Consider the following 6,145-nt stretch of genomic DNA (forward strand, 5'->3'; position numbering starts at 1 on the left):
GTCCTCCTGTCCTGCTCATCTCTCATTCCTCCAGCCAAGCTTACCCATCCATCAATGTCCAATTCACACTAGCCTCCTTTCATTCATTCAACAAACATTCATTAAGCACTTACTATGCGTCAAGTACTGTGTAATTCCTGACTATACTGTAAGAGCAGCTATTACTAAATGCCAGCTGTTACATGCAACACACCTGTCTCTCTGTGTAAGATCATCATTTGGACTTCCTGTGGGCCCTGTGGATCCATCACATTATACTCCTAGGCACTGACTATATCCAAATTAAGGATGAAAGCATTTCCTGCGTAAGAAAGAACTGGGCTAAACTTTGTCCTAAACCTGGGTGGTAACCTTTAAATTCTTAAAAATTTCCCAAGAGGCAGGAGTGACTTTATTATTCACGGTAGCCTCCCTGATAGTGGTTTGTGCTAATGAGTGACTCAGGCAGGCTCCTGGGTAGCTTTGATAACAAGATGGTTCGGGATTTGGGCTGGCCATGTGAAAGACCACCATGTGATTGGAGGTTCAGTGCTCCAAGCCACTTGATAGCCCAGCTTCAGAGGAGAGAAGGGGGCTGGAGGTTAAATTCAGTCATGATTTAATAAATCATGCCTACACAATGAGAGCCGGCTATAACCTCTGGCCACTGAAGCCCTGATTAGCTTCCCTGGTGGTGACACTCTGCATATTGTCACACTGATGTGCAGAGAGGGGCTACAGCCTCACTTCAAAGGGAGAGGACATGGGAGCTTCATGCTTGGGACCTGCCCCAATCTTGCCTATGTGTCTCTTTGGGGGGTTGGTGCTGATTTGTATCCTTTTTTGCTATAATAAAACTGTAGTTGGTACATATAGCATTTCCTGAGTTCTGTGAGTCCTTCTAGCAAATTATCAACACTGACCCCTAAATTTATAGCCAGCCGGTCAGAAATGAGTGTGGCCTGAACTTGCCACTGGTATTTATAGGGAGAGGAATGTGCCTTTAGCCCATGTGCATCCAACATTCTAGCTTGCCTGGGTCACTCTGAGTGAAGAGGAATGGTCTTGGGCTGCCTATTAAATATATAATATATATTAATGTTAATCTGTATAACTAATAAAACTTCCATAATTTTTATATTTGAGCTTATTAAATTATTCTACAAAGTAATGCAACAAGCCTAAGTTTAATAAATACGAAAACTTACATGTCTGCTTAATAATAATAAACACCTGTGCAGATAGGTTGAAATATTATTATCAGTAATTGCTGTGTTTTGCTCACCAAGTCATCCAAGTGCCTGTAAAACCTGATGCTCCTGGGTTTCCGTTCAACTGACTATGTGTGGCAGGTGAGGAAGGCAGAGTCAGCACTGTGCCTTCTCCTATACAAGTTCCCTTGTCACCTATGCAGTCCCCACTTGAGCACCATGCAATCAAATTACGGAAAATATCACTAAAATCACACAATAATGCTAATAGTTTCCAATCTCGTGGGGCCACATTACTAGCTGTTCTGAGCCCTATACAGGCCACAGAATGGACCCTGCATCTGGACAGTTTGGCTTGATTTTGAGTAGTTCAGATTATCACCAATGGCATTATTCTTTCTGCTTGAGCTGGTATCTGGATAGCCAGATTATATACCTCATTCATTTATGCAATAAACAAATACACACTGAATATCAACTACATCCCAGGCACTGAAATGGGGATTTGGTAAAACATAAACTAATTACAATCCTTCCCTCAAGGAGTTTGAAATCTGTACAAAAGGAAATTACAATACAACAGTGATCACCCACAGGAGCAGAATCATGTGCGAAATGTGCCGTCAAAGAAAGGATCGATTGTAAGGTGTGAGAAGGTAACTGTCCAATGCTATTTTGTGAAAGAAGTGACCTCTGATTTAGCTTTCGAAAGATGAATAAGCATTTGCCTCATGGACAAAGAGAAAAGGACACTATTTGGTGGGGAATGCATGGGCAAAGCCACCATGGATTGAAAAGGTACTTAGTGCCGGGTGTGGTGGTGCACGCTTGTAATCCCAGCACTCGGGAGGCTGAGGCAGGAGGATCACCATGAGTTTGAGGCCAGCCAGCCTGGGCTACACAGTGAGTTCAGAAGCAGCCTGAAGCGAGACCCTGTATCCAAAAAAAAAAAAAAATGGAACCTAGTTCCAGCACATCTAAGCTTATTTATATTGTTGGTGCAGAATATGGAAGTGAACATGGGGAACAGGGTTCAGCAAGACTGGAGAGGTGGGAAGAGGACCCATAGTCCATGCTGAGCACCGTGGACTTTACCTTGGAAGTTTCTCAAAGCAAAGCCCAGAGTCCAACCAGAAGTAAACAATTTTTAACAAACAAGTCATTTTGAGAAGACTGTAACAGGTGAGGAGAAACTTGTGTAGATTTTCATTTTGAAAGACTGCCATGGACTTTCTCCATCTGAGAAAAAAATGGGCCAAGTTATTCAGATCAATCTTACAGTTGATGTCAAATAAAAATGACAGGTAAAACTGTAAAAATAAAAGCACCTTTAAAACCTCAAGACGAGGGGTGAAGCTCAGTGGTAGAGTACTTGCCCGGCATGTGCAAGACTCTGGGTTTGATCCTTAGAATCAAAAAATAAAAATAAAAGGAAGAACTGAAATGACAGGGTTAAATTTGGAGGCTAATTTTTAAATGAAACTTTGCAATGAGATAGATAAGCCAAAAATGGAATCTAGAAAACCGCTTCTGATCTGAGAGCATTTTCCAATAATACAGTGCCCATGGGCAAGTGGCCAGCTGCAGATAAATAGAAATAAGGTTCAAGTTCACTGAAGGAGAAGATCTTAGTGGACTCTTCGCACACTGAGCAGAGGCCAAAAGGGGCTATATTCTTATCAAGAGCAAATAAATCTTCCCCTGCCCCTCCATGCAGAAACTCAGGAAACTTCACAAAATGGCTCTTTTGGTGACAACCAAATGGTGAGAGGAAAGAAGAAAAGAAAGAGCAGCTGTTTTGGGGTGTTTGGGGCCAGGGTAAAGCCCTCTTACAAATGTATACATCATCCTATAGACTCTAGATTGTGAATCAGAGGCTCTCAAACCCCTAACTTGTTCTGAGACATTTCAGTTGATAGTGAATCTCAAAAAGGGATACACCCTTCTTCAGTCTCCGAGGCCACTCACTAGTTTCCCAAGAGCATTGATCAACAAGTAATTAGAAGTTACCAAGCAAACCAGCAACAAGAACCATCAGAAATCACACAGTAAAGAAACAAGCTCACACCAATTTCAGATATTGCAATTATCAGATTCTGGTTTGTTTTTAAAAATTATGATTATCATGTTTGAAGAAACAAATGGTAAACATGAAAGTATATGGCTGGAATAAGAAACTGCAAAGTGAGACAGCATCTTTAAAAAAGAATCAGATGAACTTCCAAAATGGAAAAATATAAGAACAATAAAATATAATTACTCAATGGACATATTTGGCTATAAACTAGACACATTAGAAGGGAAGATTAATGAACTGGGGGAAACTTTGGTCATTCTTCTGGACCAAGGAAAATCTCATTTTCTAGAACTTTAAGGGAAAAATTGATCCATATTCTTTCAGTTTCATTTTGGTCAACTTCCACATGATAAGTTGCTCTTATATGGGACACACTTGGATAATAATTACCTCCACTTCCTCAGAAAGGCTATGATTCTTGAAATTTTTAACATGGTGGTGGACAGGACTCATATCTTAGGTTAGCACCTCAAAGCATGCCACAATTCTCTTTTCAATTAAGTAAACATCCATTCTCAACACCCAACCCAGAACTCTGAGACTGTGGAAATTTGCCATCTCTAGTAGGTGGAATTATCAGTATGTACTTGATTAATAACTAGTAGGTCAATTTGATAATGTCACTCTTTTTGCTGAAGAACTAACATTCTTTTGTTGGTTCATATCACCAACATCCTGTATCTAGGATATTATACAGTTAAAGAAGTCAACAATCCTCCTCCCAGCTCCATAAAGATAAGTGAGTGAGAGATTATATGGCACTTGTAGGGCTGGAGAAATTTATCTAAAGTTTCCATAAGCAAAATCACAGTTAAAAACCTCTTTTCCCTTTGTTAATTGAAAATAAACTGGTGTCCTTTGGAGAGGGCCTCGACCCTCTGAGGGCTGCCATGGAAACCAGCTCACTAGAGGCTTCAGCAACTGCTCAGGAATTTAACTTCACCCACAGTAAAATGCAATCCAGAAAGGCTTGAAACATCAAAAACAGTTATTAGCAGGGGATTGCATGTGTACCTTACCAGGTATAGGCCTTGCTTTCTTTCTCCTTGGGGATGCCCAGCTGGAATGTTGAGGGGAAAAGACATTTAAGGAACATCATCACAAAGCAGATGCGAAGCCTGACCAAGAAGAGTAGAAGCCACATCTCCAGAGAAGGGGGAAAAGACTAAAAGACTTGAGAAACTACCTGCTTCTCCCCTCAGAGAAATGGAGAAGTTAAAATCAGGATAAGGTAGTAGAGGACTTCAGAAAAAAAAATTACTACTGACTTATCTTCTACTCTGGTCACAAAACCTTCTACTGATGGTGAGATTTCAGGGTCATTTATCCAAAACAAAAGAAAACAATACATCCAACTCAAAGGGAAAACAAAGGACAGGATTGCTAAAAAGAAGGAAGGAGAGGTCTCTTTGAAGAGGAAAACAGAATTCAGTACCTTTTATATTCTCACAGTCATACAGACTCCAAACCTGTGGCTCTGTTATTATAGTATTCCGAAGTTGAAGAAAAATAAGCAATAGTTAGTCTAACATTCTTACGTTCCAAGAACAGAAACTAGATCCAACAGTGTGGATGGATGATATGTCCAAAGTAGGTAATGACGGAACCCAGGCCCCCTGACATACATCCTGCTCTGAGGGCTCACTGACCCTTCCTTACCCCAGCTTTCCAGCAGCCATCACTCACCAAGTTCTACTGAGTCTCATGTTCCCATCTGTCTTAGTCATTTCTCATCACTGAGATACAATACCTGACATCCACAAGTTAGAGCAGAGAGGTTTATTTTGGTTCATGGTTACATCCTCAGTTGGCTGGATGCAAGGCAAAAGGGGCATGGCAGAAGGGTCCGGTGCAGAGGAAAGCTGTTCATGTCATGGTGGCCAGGAAGCAGAGAGAGAAAGGAGGAGGTAGCAAGGCGATACACCTTTCCAGGTTACAACCCCAGTGATCCACTTCTTCTGACCAGGCACCACCTCCTAACAGCACATTCAGCTATAACACTCCCATGATCTAAGCACCTTTCAAAAGCCCCTCCTCTGGACACATGAGCCCTTTAAGGACAACCATATCCAAACCGTAACACCCCTCTACTGCCCTCAAAGATTTGTGTTCATGAAACTATTTGTTTAAATGAAAATATTTAGTTCATCTTTAAGAGTCACCAAAGTCTTAACAGTTCCATCATCACTGAAAAGTTCAAGTCCAAAGTCTCCTCTGAGATTCAAGGCAAACTCTTATCTATGACACTATAAAAATAAAAAATAAAGTTAAACACTGCTAACCTACAATGGCACCCAGTAAACATTCCTGTTTGGACAGGAAGAAATTGGGGAATAGAAAGCAATGGGACCAAAGCAATACCAAAACACAGCAGGGCAAATATTAAATCCTATCATTCCATGTGCAACACCCAGGGCAAGTGGTGGTGAGATATAAGCTCCAAAGGGTTTGCTTGGGCAACCTCACTCCCATGGCATTGCCAGTTGAAGCCCTCATGGCCCCTAGTTTGAGTTGACTCTACTCACTGCCTGTGGCTTTCCTCTGACATTCTACACTCCTGGCTTCAATTTCCTGGGGTCTCCATTGCACTTTTAGTTTAACACTCACAGCATCAAGCACTGCCCCTTTGGGGCACACTGCCTGGCCTCTGAGGCATGCTTTTGAAATCTGGGAGGAAGGCACACTGATACAACTCTTGCATTCTGCATGTCTGTAAAACCAGCACCACATGAATGACACCAAGATCAGCTGCCAGCTCAAGCAGTAGCTGGGCCCTCTTAGATCATGACTGCAGAGACTTCTACATGCCTAGATAGCTGAGCACTGTGAATCAAATCCTGGGGAATCTATTCCCTAGTGACCCTTCTTGAGCAAGGTG

This window comes from Heterocephalus glaber, unplaced genomic scaffold, assembly GCF_053883595.1.
Source record: "Heterocephalus glaber isolate CG9 unplaced genomic scaffold, H.glaber_assembly_v1.0 deba00001555, whole genome shotgun sequence".
NCBI lineage: Eukaryota > Metazoa > Chordata > Mammalia > Rodentia > Bathyergidae > Heterocephalus > Heterocephalus glaber.